At 33.5% G+C, this 17,399-nt stretch overlaps 1 long non-coding RNA gene across 1 annotated transcript; it reads left to right on the forward strand.

Annotated features, from left to right (window-relative positions):
* Positions 1–15,825: 15,825 nt before the first annotated feature.
* On the forward strand, positions 15,826–17,000 carry LOC150033983 (uncharacterized). The gene is made up of 2 exons (XR_016532377.1): positions 15,826–16,502; positions 16,630–17,000. It is a non-coding gene; the product is annotated as an uncharacterized LOC150033983 (long non-coding RNA).
* The last annotated feature ends 399 nt before the right edge of the window (positions 17,001–17,399 follow it).

Below are 17,399 nucleotides of genomic sequence, written 5' to 3' on the forward strand. Positions count from 1 at the left end.
GAGTTCACAATCCAGATTTAAGAGGTACTTCGTGTCACCCTGGAAGTGACCTCCATTCAGAAAGTATTTTTTAGCTTAAATCTAGATTTTGGTGAATAAGGGGAAGTTATTCAAACATAAGTCTATTATTCAATATACAAATTTTAACTGCCACGTCTCCACATAGTTTACACCGTCAAATTCATATGAAGTTTCATGTCACCCTGGAAATGACCACCATTCGGAAAGTGTTTTGTATGAGTCAATATCAAGGTAAACGGAGGAAGTAGTTCATAGTAAGTGGGTGAAGGATATGTGTCAATATATCCTACGGTCTCCTCTATTAGTCTAAATCGTGAGATTCCTATGTTGTGCCTGCTGGTTTGCTTTAGGCGACCCTTTGCTAGTCGTTTAGCGATGGCTATCCCCTCAGAGGGTCATAATATAGGATTCGGAACAACCCAGACTTAAGTAAAATGAATAGGGTCTTATATTTCAAAGGCAAATTCATACCATCCTATAGGATCTGAAAATGGCAGGTCACACTTACAAGAATTACTAAATTTTTAGTAAAGATCTTGACCAAAAATGATCACTAAACGACTATAGGAATAAGAGTTATTCCAGAGATAGTGTTTAGTCAAAATTTTTTGCTTTAAGGAAGGAGTATCTGACTGCCCCTCGGTAGCACATATTCTAACTCACTAAAGTATCGTTGCAAATAAATAATGGCTATGGCTACATTATTACTTTTTGCTAAAACTTGATTTTGGATTTAGTTACAATTTTCTTATTAGAAATTATTTCAATTTTATTAGCATGTCGAATTCTTCTAGAAAACTCACTTCCGATTTAAATAACAGTAAAATCAAATTAACAAACAAATTACTAGCGGTTGATTACACCAAAAGAGTTTTAATAGAGGATTGTCCTCTATCTCCCAATTCATCTGAAATTATGAATTATGTAGATGAGAGTGCAGATTTCGAACAACAAGATAAATATGATTTACTTGTTATCAAAGCATGTTTAGTGGAAAACGATAAAATTTGTATAATTGATTCAGGTGCTGCTAATCATGTTTGTACTATCTCACAGGAAACAAGTTCCTGGAGACAGTTGACAGAAGTGAAACAATTTTTAAGGTAGAGATCGGGGAGATTGTTTCAGCTAAAGCAGTGGGAGATATGAAGTTATTTATAGGAGATAAGTACATTTATTTGAAAAACGTATATTATATTCCTTCTATGAAAAGGAATCTAATATTTATCTCTTGTTTGCTAGAACACAATTATAAAGTTTATTTCGAAAATGATAAAGTATTCATCAATATAGGAAATAAAGAGATCTGCTCTATAAAATTAGAAAATAACTTGTATATATTAAAATCAACTGAGGTAAAAGCCATTTTGAACATAGAGATATTTAAAACTGCTGGGACTCATAAGAAAAGGAAGATTTCTCCAAATGCCTATCTTTGGCACTTGAGACTGGGTCACATAAATCTCAATAGGATTGAGAGATTGGTTAAGAGCGGTCATCTAAATAAGTTGGAAGACAGTCATTACCACCATGTGAGTCCTATCTCGAGGGTAAAATTAACAAAAGATCTTTTTTTGGAAAAGGTCTTAGAGCCAAAGAACCCCTAGAGCTGATTCAAGACCTTTGTGGGACTCTAAATGTTAGAGCGAGAGGAGGGTATGAATATTTCATCAGTTTTATAAATCATTATTCTAGGTATGGGCATATTTACCTAATGCACTAAAAGTCTGAAACTTTTGAAAAGTTCAAAGAGTATAAGGTTGAGATTGAAAACCAATTAGGTAAAAAGATTAAAATACTTCGAACGGATTGAGGTGGTGAGTATATAGACTTGGAATTCCGGAACTATTTGATAGAACATGGAATCTAGTCTCAACTCACAGCCCCTGACACACCTCAGCAAAACGGTGTGGCAGAAAGGAGAAACAGAACTTTGTTGGACATGGTTCGTTCCATGATGAGTTATGCTCAGTTACCAAATTCTTTTTGGAGACAAGCAGTTGGGACTGTGGTGTATATTTTGAACGTGGTTCCCTCAAAAAGTGTTTTGAAACACCTTATGAGCTCTGGAGAGGACGTAAAGGAAATTTATATCACTTCAGGATTTGGGGTTGTCCAGCACATGTATTGGTGCAAAATCCTAAAAAGTTGGAACACCGTTCAAAAGTATGCCTATTTGTAGTTTACCCAAAAGAAAAAAAAAGGTGGTTTCTTTTATGATCCTTAGGAAGATAAGGTATTTGTATCGACAAATGAAATCTTCCTAGAAGAAGACCATATAAAGAATCACCAACCTTGCAATAAGCTAATAATGGAAGAAATTTCCAGAGAAACGACAAATATATCAACAAGAGTTGTTGATAGAGCAGGTTCTTCAACCTATCAACAAGAATTGTTGATAGAGCAGGTCCATCAACAAGAGTTGTGAATGAAACTAAGACTTCACATCCTTCTCAAGAGTTGAGAGTACCCCGTCGTAGTGGGAGGGTTGTGCAACAGCCTGACCGATACATGGGTTTAACTGAAACTCAAGTCATCATACCAGATGATGGTTTAGAGGATCCATTGTCTTTTAACCAAGCAATGAACGATGTGAACAAAGACCAATGGATTAAAGCCATGGACCTTGAAATGAAATCTATGTATTTCAATTCTATCTGGGATCTTGTAGATCAACCTGAAGGGGTAAAACTCATCGATTGCAAATGGAACTACAAGAGAAAACGAGACCAAGCTGGTAAGGTAAAGACCTACAAAGCTAGACTTGTGGCAAAAGAGTTTACCCAAAACGAGGGGGTAGATTTTGAAGAAACCTTCTTTCCAGTTGCCATGATAAAGTCTATTAGAATATTCTTGTCCATAGCCACAATTTATGATTATGAAATATGAAAAATGGATGTCAAGAAAACTTTTCTGAATGGCTATCTTGAAGATAGTATCTATATGTCTCAACCAGAAGGGTTTATATAGCAGGGTCAAGAGCAAAAAGTTTGCAAACTTAATCGATCCATTTATGGATTGAAACAAGCTTCTAGATCTTAGAATATGAGATTTGACACTATGATCAGATCTTATAGCTTTGAACAAAATGTTGACGAACCCTATATTTACAAGAAAATCGTTAACAAAACTGTCGCTTTTCTGGTGTTGTATGTTGATGATATTCTACTCATTGGGAATGAGGTAGAATATCTAGCTGACATTAAGAGATGGCTAGTTTCACAATTCCAAATGAAAGATTTGGGAGAAGTACAGTATGTTCTTGGAATCCAAATAGTTTGGAATCGCAAGAATAGAACATTAGCATTATCTCAAGCATCTTATATAGACAAGATATTGTCTAGGTATAAAATGCAAAATTCCAAGAAATGATTTTTATCTTTCAGACATGGAATTCACCTGTCTAAGATGTTGGGAATGTCCTAGAACTCACAGTTCGTGCTAAACATTCTATTTATCAATAATAATGACTTGTTGATTTTGCATCTTATTATGAAAATCCAATAAACGCATCCTTGCCATAGTCTTAATGCTATAACTTTATGTAGTGACATAAATAGGATCAAGTTGATAGTATATAGCCTAAATGGTCTAATGAATATATGGATGAAATTGGGTATCTCATCCTGGTAACACTATTGGATGCGACCCACTATATAGTTGTTACAAGAGGTTGTAAGGTGCTACAAACGATGTGATCCACAAATCGTTTATGTTGAGACATGTGAGTGGAGGCATCCTATGGAATGAGTTTGCATATAGACCAGACCACGAAAATAGTCACTTTTCTTTATAATGAGTTTACATATAGACCAGACCACGAAAATAGTCACTTTTCTTTATAACGAGCGTTTATTGTTAAAACTGACTATTTCATTTATCATATAACCTAGGTTAACTCAATCTTAATCCTGAGCTAGCTATGAACTCTTATTTGTTTGGGATTATCCTTTGATATGCAAATGGTGGGAGTAGTCCAACAGCACTACTCAATAAGCTTACCATTTTGGGGATAAGACCGGATGAATAGTTGGGAACATAGCCTTGCAAGATGGAATTCAATCCTACCCTATTTAGGGTTAGTAAATAGGTTGTTCTCTTAAGTATTGATTCCAAGTCTTGACATTCGGGGCCCCGCCTTCTCATTATAGAGAAAATATTTTATTCATAAAGATTATGAATCATAATTGTTCATTAGAGGATCAATAGAAATTTAAGGAACAAGATGTATTCACAGAGGTAAAACGGTATTTTTGACCTAGCTGTGATTATGAAAAACCTGTGAAGGATCGACTTACGGATTATAGTTATTAAGTTGACATAATATACCTACAGTGAGGGGAGTTCAACTATGGGCTATAGTGGAGTGTCCCATTAGTTAACAAATGGGGTTAGATCGGACTAATGAGTTTAGCCGATTAATCTTGAATCGTTGGAGCCTATGATCTGTAGGTCGCGAGGTCCCCCTACTAGCTCGTAAATGAATAAGCTTTAGAGTTACTTGAGAAATTAATTTGAAACATTAAAATTAAATGGAACATGAGAATATATATTTAAATATGATTTAAATATATGAAGATGATTATTGTGCAAAAATTAATTTAATATTTGTTATTAAATTAATTAATATATGAAATTTATTTAAGAAAATCATTTTTCAGTTTTATTAATCAAAATGGTTTTGAAATCATTTTTTATTTTTAAAAGAAAAAGGAAATTGGAAATCGGTTTTTGCATGAAATACAAATTGGAGAATGCAGTTTTTCTATTATCTTCATCTTCTTGCTCACACAAAGGTCATTAACTTCTCATCATTAATTCTCCAAGCATGAGCTGCAAGCCATGCAATTCACTTCCTTGCATGTTCAGCTGCAAGCCGTGCAATTTACTTCCTTGCATGTTAATCAAAATGGTTTTGAAATCATTTTTTATTTTTAAAAGAAAAAGGAAATTGGAAATCGGTTTTTACATCAAATACAAAATGGAGAATGCAGTTTTTCTATTATCTTCATCTTCTTGCCCACACAAAGACCATTAACTTCTCATCATTAATTCTCCAAGCATGAGCTAAAAGCCATGCAATTAACTTCCTTGCATGTTCATCTACAATAAATAAAGAAGTTTGGAGTCTTTTGAGAAAATCTAATGCAGAAATTTTAAGAGAAAATCTCTGTGAGAAGAAAGTGTTCTTCCTTTTGGGCTACTGTATGTTCTTCACTATTCTTCACCAATTCAAGCTGTTCTTGAGTCCCAAAACTCTATCTAAAGCTCCAAGAGCATAGTGGAGAAGACCTTGAGGTGGTTCACGATGTGTTTTTGTGAAGACTGCTGCTGTACGATCAAGATCTTGGTGTGTTCTTCAAAGGTATGATCTTAAAACCCTCTTTTTAGAAAAGCATGCTTTAGTTTCTACCAAGATTAGTGAATTTGAATGCTTATAGATCCTTGATACTTCCGCTGCATATTATTTAACTCTTTCAATTGGTATCATACCATCTTTTAAGAATTCAATTCAGTTTAATTTTTGTGTGGTGAGTGTTTTTCATGAGATATATGAAACTGATGCACTGGTATGGTTTTTTGAGTTTTGGTATCTTAATTCTCTTTAATTTCTAAATTAAATTTGTAATTGGCTCTTGTTTGATGAGCTTTTATGTGTTAACAAGAGTCTATAATTTATTTGAAGTCATTAGAGTTGAAATTAAGATGTAATTGAAGAAACAAGTGAAAAAGGCCGAGCTGCTGTTCCAGTATTTTTCAGCTTCTGCTCAAATTTGTTGCTGAGGTTCAGTTGCTAAGTGATCGTTTAGCTCTAGACGTTATAGGATGCGAAGAAAAGCTAGACGATCGTTTAACAATGGGCTCTAGTCGTTATGATGTTGAACGCTAAGTGATCGTGTACCTGCGGAAGTTAAGCGATGTGTGAATTTACTATACGATAGCACTACGCATTCGTTTAGTTTTGTCGTGGGAACTAAACGATACGTTGAATTTTCTAAACGATGGTGCTATACGATTGTTTATCTACGACGCGCTCTAAGTGATGCGATGAAGTGCTACGTGATAGCACTGAACAATCGTTTAGACGCAGAGCTAAGCGATCGTGTAGATAAATGTTAAGCGACGTGATGATGTTCTATACAATGAAGCTAAGCGATCATTTAGTCGCAGCGGATACTAAGCGATGACATGAAAGCACCGAGCGATGGTGTTAAGTGATCGTTTAGTTTTATGCGCTGGAGCTAAGCGATAGCGAGGCGATGGAGCTAAGTGATCGTGTAGTCCTATACGATAGAGCTAAACAATCGTTTAGCTTTCGACAAAACACTAAGTGATCATGTACCTCCTCTCAACATAAGGTGATGACACTAGACGATCACCTTCAGTGCTACATAATCGGCCTTAGCAACACTTTGAGGTTGGATCGAGAGTAGTCGGTTCGATCGATTTTCTCAAGGTCCAATCCGGTTCAACCTCAAAGGGTTTTGGCTGGTCCAGTTCAGATTCATCCAGCCCGGTTCAAGTTGTTTGGGTTTGGTTTGGAGTGGTTCGAGTGTTTCAAAGATGGTTTTGAAGCTGTTTGTAATAGTTAGAAATCTGTTTGCTTGTTTATGCCAAAACGAAAACCATATCAGTTAGTATTTAAATTTTTATGCATGAGATGTATGTAAAAATTAAATAATTCATGTATATGCATACAGTATGCCATGTAGATTTAAAACCCCACCGTAGGAAGCATGTTACATGCATTGAAAGTATGTTATAGTTGTTATAATATATAGTATGCATGTGAGAGTTGTGTTTAATATAATGGTTATATTAGATACCTTTGTTGAATGTTGTGGATGTTAAGCATGTCTAAATTTTGTAAGTTGTTATACAATTGGTTAGACGTTTAAAATCCATAACAAAGAACAGTTGCATGCTCACTTAGGTTAACAACTAATTTTAAACTTTAAAATAGATTGTTACCTTATAAAATACGGTCACAACTCATATCGATTCATAAACCTGTCTAAGGCTAGGGGTACTTAAGTTGATGGTTTACGGAACACCTCCTACCTGGGTATTATGACCGAATTATTGAGAGTTGTTAACTGTTTTTATGAGCTTACGTGAGCGATGTGAGATAATAAAATGGTTTATCACCTAAACATTGTAGATTAAATCCAATTATAAGAGTTATATTTGGACAAACAACTTAGACTTAGGTTGTATCAAATTAGTCATCATGCCTAAGTAAATTACCCAAACATTTAGAACACTTTAGTAGGACATTAACAATATATTTGATATATAGTTATTAGCTCTCACGTCCTCAAGAGTTCACACCGTGAGATCCATGCTCGGCTTCGTGTCAATTTTACCTCGACTGCTCCATACGGAAAGTGTGCATGGGTCAATAACAAGGTGAATGAGAGGTGGTTCATAGTAAGTGGGTGAAGGAAATGTGTCAACATTGTCCTACGATCTCCTCCATTAGTTTGAATCGTGATATTCCTATGTTGCACCTACTGTCGTTGATCGCGGCGATCCCTAGGAGGGTTGTAACATAGGATTCGAAACAACCCAGGCTTCAGTAAAATAAATAGGGTCTTATAGTTCCATCTTGGATATTGTCTTCTATCTCGGAGGCATATTCATACCATCCTATAATATCTGAAGAAGGTGGGTCACACTTACAAGAATTACTAATTGTTAGTAAAGATCTTGACTGAAATCGATAACCAAAAGAACTATTGGAATATGAGTTATTCTAGATAATAGTATTTGGTCAAGAACTGTCTTGCTTCTGTGAAGGAATTCTTGACTGTCCCACGGTAGCACTTGTTCTAAATCACTTAAGTATCGTTGCAATGATTTAAAGGGTACTTTATTAGTTTTGCTAAAATGGATTTAGATGCATATTGAATAGAGTCTATTTAAAATGTTTCAGCAATGTCGAACTCAATCATACAATTTCTTGCTTCTGACAAATATAATGGAGAGGGTTATTCGAATTGGAAGTCAAATATCAATACAATATTAGTAGTAGACGATTTGAGGTTTGTGTTGACGAAGGAACATCCTCCAGATCCCAATTCAACGGCTACCCAAAATTTTCGGGATGTCTATGATAGGTGGGTGAGGGCAAACGAAAAAGCCCGAACCTATATCTTGGCGAGTATATCTGATGTAATCAACAAGAAACATGAGGTCATGCCCACAGCTCGTGAGATTATGGCATCATTACAAGAGATGTTTGGGAAATAGTCATCGCCTATTAGACATGAAGCCATCAAGTATGTGTATGTGACATGTATGAAAGATGACCAAAATAAGAGAACACGTTCTCGACATGATGGTCCATTTTAATATTGCGGAGGCTCACGGAGCTATGATAGACGAGACAAATCAAGTGAGCATGATACTGGAATCTCTTCTTAAGAGCTATCTGTCGTTCAAGATAAATGTTGTCATGAACATAATCACTTAAAACTTAACAACGTTGTTGAATGAATTGCATACTTATCAATCTATGATGAAACTGAAGGAAGAAGAAATTAATGTTATTTTGAAACCGAAAAAGTTTTACAAAGGGTCCACGTCTGGTACGAAACCCGTTGATGATAAGAAAGTTGGTCCTTCTTCTTCTAAGGATAAAGCCGTACAGATGAAGAATAAAGGAAAGGGGAAAAAGAAAGTCGTTGCGAAGAAACCCAAAAACAAAACTCCCAAGGGAAAATGTTTCCATTATGGAGAGGTTGGGCATTGGAAACGAAATTGCCCAAAATATCTAGCTGAAAAGAAAGTAGAAAAGACTAAACAAGGTAAATATGTTTACTAGTTATTGAAACATGAATAGTGGAAAAATCTCACCTTACTTGGATATTAGATTCAGGTGCTGCTAATCATGTTTGTACTTTTCTACAGGAAACTAGTTCTTGGAGAAGACTTTTTGAATACGAGATGACTTTCAAGGTGGGAACAGGTGAAGTCATTTCAGCTGAAGCAGTGGGAGATGTGAAGTTGATTTTTGGAGACTCTTTTATGTTGCTCAAGAATGTGTTCTTTGTACCTAAGATTAAAAGAAATCTTATCTCCATTTCCTGTCTTTTAGAGAATATATACAGTGTATATTTTGAATGTAATGAAGTGTTTGTTTATCCAAGAGGTGTTCATATTTGTTCTTCTAGACTAGAAAATAACTTATACATATTACAACAAATTGAAGCAAAAGCCATTTTAAATATAGAGATGTTTAAAACGGCTGAAACTCATAATAAAAAGCGAAAAATTTCTCCTAACTCCTATCTTTGGCACCTCAGGCTTGGTCACATTAATCTCAATAGGATTGAGAGATTGGTAAAAAACGGTCATTAATGACATGTAGAAATGCATGTCATCTTAGGTCTTTTATTTAGAATGATGAAGGCTGTTAAGCAGAATATGCCACAATTATGTTAGGAATTCATGAGAAAATGAGTTTGCGGCGTTCAGCATTGAGAATCTCGGCTAACCCATTATTATATGTTATTATGCGTTCAATTGTCTATTTTTGTAGCTAACGCAGGAAGTGGACGCAAACGCGAAAGTCGGACTACTGCATAGACGACCGCATGCGAAGAAACTCTCCATCACAAAGGCGAACGCATGCGATCAATGCATGGGTATTGCGGTGATTAACCACATGCGTCCATCGCATAAGAGTTGCGATCGTCAAGCGATTGCGGTCATCGTGTAGAAGTTGCAGTATTAAGCGAATGCGGTCACTACATGATTGCGACTACACAATAACCATAATAGTGGGATGAAAGCAAGGTTGGTGGAATGAACGCATCAACGCATATCTCGGGAAAATCAAAAGATGATGTTAACATTTCATCTATCATGCCGTTAGCAGAAGAGACTCAGAAAAGGACCAACACGCCGCTAATGTCAAAATCAGAGTAGGTCCATTAATGCTGACGGCGATCAAGCTCTATAAATAGAAGCCGTCAATCATAATTTTAAGTCGTCTAAGTTTCAGACTTCGGGCAGATCCTTGTGATCCAGAAAAACGCGTTAGAAGAAAAGATTGAGAGTTTTTCGTCTCCTTCATCCATTCCGAGTGATGACTGGAGCCTTCGTCGAAGTTAGATCTCGAGAGAGTCAGCTCCGCCGCCCATCCATGACACCATCGGCAGCCTTGACACACATTCGCTGGAAGCAAGACATTGCTTCCAGCTAGTCTTTTCCTTTTCTCTTCTTTTCTCATATTGTATTGTATTACATTTTGTGTTCAATGCATTTCTATGTTTCCTTCGATTCCATCTCCATCTTTCTTTACTTAGCATCCTTAACTTTCATTGCATCACTCAGTGAGATTGCTAAAGTATCGCATACTTAGTCATGTGGATTAGAGATATGAAGCATGTAGCAAACCACCGGGAGGTGTGCGTTGCATGAGTGTGTGAGAAAACCTTATTTGTTTGGTGTGAAGCTGTAGCAATGCCTGTCTATAGGCGGACGCAATGCTTGTGTATGAGTAAAGTCAGAAACAACTAACTATCCGGGAGGGTAAGTGGTTGGTCGCATTAAGCAATGTAAGCATGTATTCACTAGAGATAGGAATAATCTTACATCAACCAAGTTTTTACGGTTACCTTGTCTTATGTATGTGTCCATCACACCTTTAGAGCTACTTAAGAGAGAGTCTAAAGAAAGAACCTAAGACTTGAGAGAGCTAGGTTAGAATCTAGACTCGAGAGAGCAAGATTACTTTTGGATAAGCAAGAATGGGGAACCTAGGAATAAGCTCCATTTTCTATTACACAAAGTATGCACCCTACGGAGAGGACAATGGTTGTGTCCAAGAAGTAGGATAGAGTCGCTGTATGCGGTCATTTCGTCCCTTTTGCATACACATCACATACGTCCTAGACTTAGGCTCTAGTGTGTGTAGCATGATCACATAGTTTGCATTGGCTGAGGTTGCCCTTGCGGTCACTCTTAAGGGTTGCAATGAATACGTCTCCACATTTTATCTATTTTTCATTCATTTACTACGCGTCAACAGTTGTCGTGTCTCTACCTCTCATTCATATTTCTCATCGCGTTGTCTGTTAGTTAGGAGTAGGAGTAGTGTTAGCTTATACCCCTCCATCATTCTTTTATTCAACCATCGCATACACATTACCACATACGTCTAGCTACAAGTCCCTAGTTCGACCTCTGATCACCCGAGAAACTTGCGTTCGCGTTATACTTAGCGTGAGTGCAAGAATACTTGTAACAGGAACGCATGGTCATCGCATACATTCGTTAACGCATAGTTTCATTCCAACGCATGACCATCGACACATGATAATCAACGCATACCTTAAGACATACATTGCATATTGCGTTCACCTAATTTTAGTCATCAAGTCTTTGACGACTTGGTAATTAATTTTTCGTCATCAATCATCTAAATCAGTTAGAAGACAGTTCCCTACCTCCATGTGAATCATGTCTTGAGGGAAAAGGGATGAAAAGATCTTTTTCTGACAAAGGAAAAGATCTGACAAAGGTCTTTATGTCAAAGAACCTCTTAAACTTATACATTCAGACCTTTGTGGTCCGATGAATGTTAAAGCTCGAGGAGGATATCAGTACTTCGTCTGTTTTATTGACAATTACTCTCAATATGGCTATATTTACTTAATCAGTCATAAGTCTGAAAGTCTTGAAAATATAATGAACAATCGTAAACTCAACATCTATATTTTGGGTACCATTCCATAGTTGAAGCCTCCTTATAATAGAGTTACAAATAGAACAAATTTAAGAAGCAACCATCATAAACATATGTGATCTTGCACCAAAAATATCAAAATTCCTAACAAAAAACAAATGCAAAAATTGGTGGTGACCTTGAATATTAACAGAGATATATCCCCCTTGGTAGATTTGCACAAAAGCGTATTTTGTTGAAAGCGGTTGAAAAAATTGATCTTTTGATAAGGAGATAGTTTTTCTCTAAAGGTTGCAATATGAAGAGATATAATGTTTCGAAAATTTTAGGTTAAAAATGAATGTAAAATTATAGAAAGAAAGATATCTCATTATAAAATTAATATTTTTCCATGAGGTGTGGGTGAAAGACACATACTTACCATGGAAGGTGTGAAAGTGATATTAATAAAAAAGATAGGGGCAAAAAAGGAAGTGAAAAATTCTCCTCTCTTAGCCCCTTTTAATATAGTAGAGATTATTATAAATATACACATATACTTGATGTTATTTATAATGTGACTTGTATTTATGCATATATGCATCGTAGAATTTATCCACAAGATAAGTTTTTCCGCATGTTTATTTACTCCTTAGTCAATTCTATAAGTTGCTTGTGAGATTAGAATAGTTAGGAGGTTTAGCAATTTTTGACTATTTATTTACCCCTGGATGGTTGGTTTTTATTTTGTTAGTTGTACTTAGATATAGATGTATTTATATATATACACGTCTCTACTTTTATGCACGTCATAGATCATATAAGGTGTTTGTGTATACCAAGTAACACTAGCGTCATTTTTCCCTGCACATATATACAACATGTATATATATGTCTATGAGTTTGAGGATTAGTTCGGGAAAATGAGTAATTTTGAATTTGAAACTGTATCAGGTGGGGATCTTCGTATTTGAATTTGTTTGGTTTAATTCAAAATTTTGTATATGTTGTTATTTTATATTTGATACGATGTTGTTTGTTATTTTTATTTTTATTTTTTTATGGGGATTGAAGTAGTTGCTAGAAAATAGTAGAATCTTAGTTGGGAGTATTATTGTCCCAACAAATCCAACAAATACTACTAAAGTAAAAGGATTATGCATTTTTGCAAAAAAAACTAAATTGTAGGTATTTTTTAAAATGCAATCATCTAAATGTAACTATTTTTGTGATCGATCCTTAAACTACTTGATATATAGCTATTAACATGCACTCAACTACTAATTAATGTATAATCTTGTTAAAATATATAAGTCCTAAAGTTCCCTTGGTGCTTCTAGTAGCCTCTTCTTTTTGTTATAATCTATATTATACATTAACTAATGGGGCAATTCTTTTAATTAGATAAATAAAAGGTTGAACAATTAACAAGAAGGAGAGTAAGAGGGGAGGAAAACAATAGAGAAAATAAATAATTGATAGGTCATAAATTAAAATAGAAGAGAGAGAAAATGGAAGAGGTGATGAGGTGATGAGGTGATGAGGTATAGATAAATGGTAAGAGCATTTTTTTAAAACTTTTTTTAAGTATGGGTATTAATGCAACTTTTGAAAGCTTATAGGTTTTTATGCAATGAGGTACTAATGGTTTATGTTCGTGTATTAACAGTAATGGTATTTTTTAATTTTTCTTGAAGTTTAGTGATCTTTTTTTAACCTTTTTTTAAGTTTAATGGTATTTTTTTAAACAAAATACTAACAGTTTCCATCCAAAACTCACGGCAATGATACTTTTAACAGTTTTTTTAAAGTTTAATGGTATTTTTGAATCTTTTGAATGTTCAGAGGTATTTTTGATATAAAGTAAAAAGCTTAAGGGCATTTTTTATAATTTAGCCTATTTAAGAAGTTGACTTTTTTTAAGAAAAATGAACTCTTGAAGGATTAAATTGTTAAAAAAAAATCTTACATTTAGAATAAACAATGAATTGTACTTGACAACTAATTCATCAAATTGGCATTTTTTATAATTTAGCCTAGTTAATTATAACAATTTACATAGCTAATTTTTACATTATCACATCAATTTACGTGATATTGTTGTAAGTTATGACAACATTGCAATTTTCACATATAGTTTCATTAATTTGTCATCTCTTTTTTAATGCAAAATACCATCTTAAAAGATATTTTGTGGTAAAATTAAGAAGTCAAGGGTAAAACTAAAAGAAATGAAAATGTAGCATAATTGAAATTTACTCCAAGATTAATTTACATGTAATTGATTAAAATACTATATTGAAAATATTTTGTCACTAGTTCGTCACACAAAAAAAAATTATCAAAAGAAAAAAAAAACTTTGTTGAGATAAATTGTAAGATTCACAATTTTTTTTTTTTTAAAAAATGATTTTTGAATATTCAATAATAAAATTCACAAACACCTGCATCGCACATAATTCCTTACTATTTTCTTATTAGAGTAAAAGCACATAAAAAAACAATTATTTCCAATTATCATCTTTACAATCATTATGTCTTTCATATACAATTGTACTCACACATATAGCGTTCCTTGAGTCATGTTGTTGAAATAATGCATTCATTTTTTAATGAGAAACATTGTAACGACCTGAGTTCAGGAAGGGTACATGAATGAATCGATATTACATTCAAATGAGAGGGATCCTAAGAACATGAAAGTATGGACAAAAAATTCTTAAAAAAAAATTGAAAGTTACCAATACAAGGTGCACTTTTCCTATTCTCTTATATTTGTCAATAAGTTTATTTTGATTATTTTTCTCATTTTGTTTGTGATTAATTAACATCAATATTGTTTAATCAATATGGATTTTTTAAAAGAAAAATTAAATAAAGATATAATCATACATTAAATAAAAAAACTATTATGGTAGGAATATTCTTATTTTATTATTATAAAAGAACATAAAACTAAAAACAACTACCAAACATGTTTTTGGCTTTTTTTGTTTTTAAAGAAATAGAAAACCAAAAATAGTAACCAAACATGTATAGTTTTGTTTTTAAAAATATGAAACATATTTTTAAAAACTAAAAATCAAATGGTTATCAAAGAGGCTTAAGTAAATTAGCCAACTCAACCTTAAAATTTTGGGGATATCAATAATTTTTTGGAAAAAATAAACATATTACATACTTTGTGAATGAAATATCCAATAAGTTATTAAAAAATTTCAAGGGTGCACGACCAATTAGATCTATTTATTAGTGCATGAAAGTGATTTCGAAATTATTAAAATAACTTTTATTATGTTCAAAATTACTTTGAAATACACATTTAATAATCCAAAATTAATTTAGTCTCGTTCGATAATCATTTTGTTTTTTGTTTTAGGTTTTGAAAATTATGTCTATTTCGTCCTCAAATCTTACAAGTATCTTAAGTACAACGGTTGAATTCTTAGCCAAAATATAAGTTTTTAAAAGGTACTTTTTTCGATTTTCAAAATTTGACTTGGTTTTTTAAACTATTGGTAAAGAGTAGAAAACAATGATAGAAATTTAGAGGTGAAGATAGTATCTGTAGGCTTAATTTTCAAATGGTTACCAAATGAGACCTTAATGTTTTGTTTTATACTTTTTAAATATAATTTCCATATCATTGAAATAGATTTTAAATGATTAGAAATATGATTTGAATTGGTTTTAACTATTTTAGAATCACTCCCAAATATGTCACTAGTGATTCACAACCAGTTTTGTTTTATTTTATTTAACATTAATTCAAAATAACCATAATAAAATTATTGTTTTATGAAAAACTAAAAAGATGTAGTAAGAATTTATCACATAGTAATCATTCCTAAATAAGTCATAGAAGAAGGGATGGATAATTGGTTGAATATACTGTTGATTAAAGTGAATAACATATAGATAGAAATTGTATTTATAAGTTTTTTTTTTTTTTTTATAAACTAAATAGTTATTTACCATTTTTTTTTTTAAAAAAAAAGAGTAGAACACATGTTCGAATGAAATGCAACGTGGCAAGTTTTCTTCAGTTATAAAATACAACAAATTGGGCCGGGGAGGCCCACGAACAGCCATGCCTTTTTCTCTATAAATACAACAAATTCCCTCTCAGACTTGAGAGCATTTCCCACTTTTTTTCCTAAACCCTCAAGAACCACTACTGTCAGATTTCTCCCTCTCCATTTCCTTTTCTTTGATGGGCAGTGGAAGCAAATTATCGATTCTTGAATAATGTTTATCCGGCAACCTTCGAATGAAATTTCAAGGTTTATAGTCCGATGAATGGCAGATGATCGATCGGCGGCCTTCGGATTAAATTTCAAGGTTTATAGTTCGATGAATAGCAGATGATCGATCGGCGGTTTCTTGGACGATGTTTCACAACGGTGATTGAAGTTTGAAGGCAGATACATTGTATTCTTTGATTAGTAGCGCTTCTTGGAGATGATTCTTGGCCGGCGGTGTTGAAATTTCAAGGTACCTTTATTCATTGAGTAGTTTCATAATATGATAGAACTGGGAAATCTGACTTTCTTTTTATGATTGATTGTTCATTTTTCTCTTGACCATGATCGCAATCTTTTCCCCTCTATGTTCTTTTAATGGATTCACTTTCTTTCATTGAACAATTATATAATCTAATTTCACTGAACAATTTTATAATCTTTTTTCTTTTTCGTTAATGGTGGAACAATGAGGGGATGCTCTTGAATCTTCTAATTAAAAATTGAACGGACAACCATGACACAATCTTACAAAGGAACTATTGGTGGTGATAGGTTGGTGCAAGGTGAAAGTAATTCAGTTCTTGCATATTTCGAAAGTCTTCCATTTTGATGATCGGTAGTTAACTTTTATACACTCAACCTTCATTTTGAAAACAATCTTTACACCTTTTGTGTTTATTTTTCTAATAGATTGTTGATTTGACATTATTTTGCCGAGCTCCCACGGCAATTGGAAGAGAATGAAGAATTAAGATGATGATGATCTTTGTTTATGGATTTGATTAGACGGGTTTTGAAGGTCCACTAAAATGAAGAATTTGAGGTGTGTAGAACGTGATAGGCCTTCATAGATCTGTAATTGGTCTTTGCCTTCTATGAAGAATTTGATTAGATGGGTTTTGAAGGTCCACCAAAAAAATGTTTGTGCAATTTAAATTTGTGAAGAATTGAACACATTTGAGGTGTATAGAATGTGATAGGCCTTCATAGATATGTAATCGGTCTTTGCCATGACGGGTGACTTTGCTTGGCAGGTTTCACAACTGTTGAGATTATTGATATATATGGATCAATGACGTTTGGTTTTTTCCTACAAAAGTTTCATTTTTAAAAAAAAAAAAAATTCTAAATAAAGCTATGTGATACCAAAAAGTTTTCATGTTTTTTTAGATGAAGTACACAACATAAGACTCCAATATATTTAAAAGGAAAACATAGGACTTATATTGGTATTAATTATTAGTGATACTGATTGTAAATTTGAAAATTGACCAGGAACAAAATAGTTTTTTTTTTTTTTTTTCCAACAGTTCCTTTCTAATAGATCATAGATTATAGATATACTTCACTCATACGGTTGGACTTTATTTTTATTTTTTATTTTTAATGAAGGCATGGGCCATTAAAAAAATTAGAGACCAAATCTTAAAAAAAGATTGAAGTGTTTGACAACCAATACA

Source organism: Benincasa hispida, chromosome 9 (assembly GCF_027475165.1).
Source record: "Benincasa hispida cultivar pf3 chromosome 9, pf3_genome.v1.1, whole genome shotgun sequence".
NCBI classification, from domain to species: Eukaryota; Viridiplantae; Streptophyta; class Magnoliopsida; order Cucurbitales; family Cucurbitaceae; genus Benincasa; species Benincasa hispida.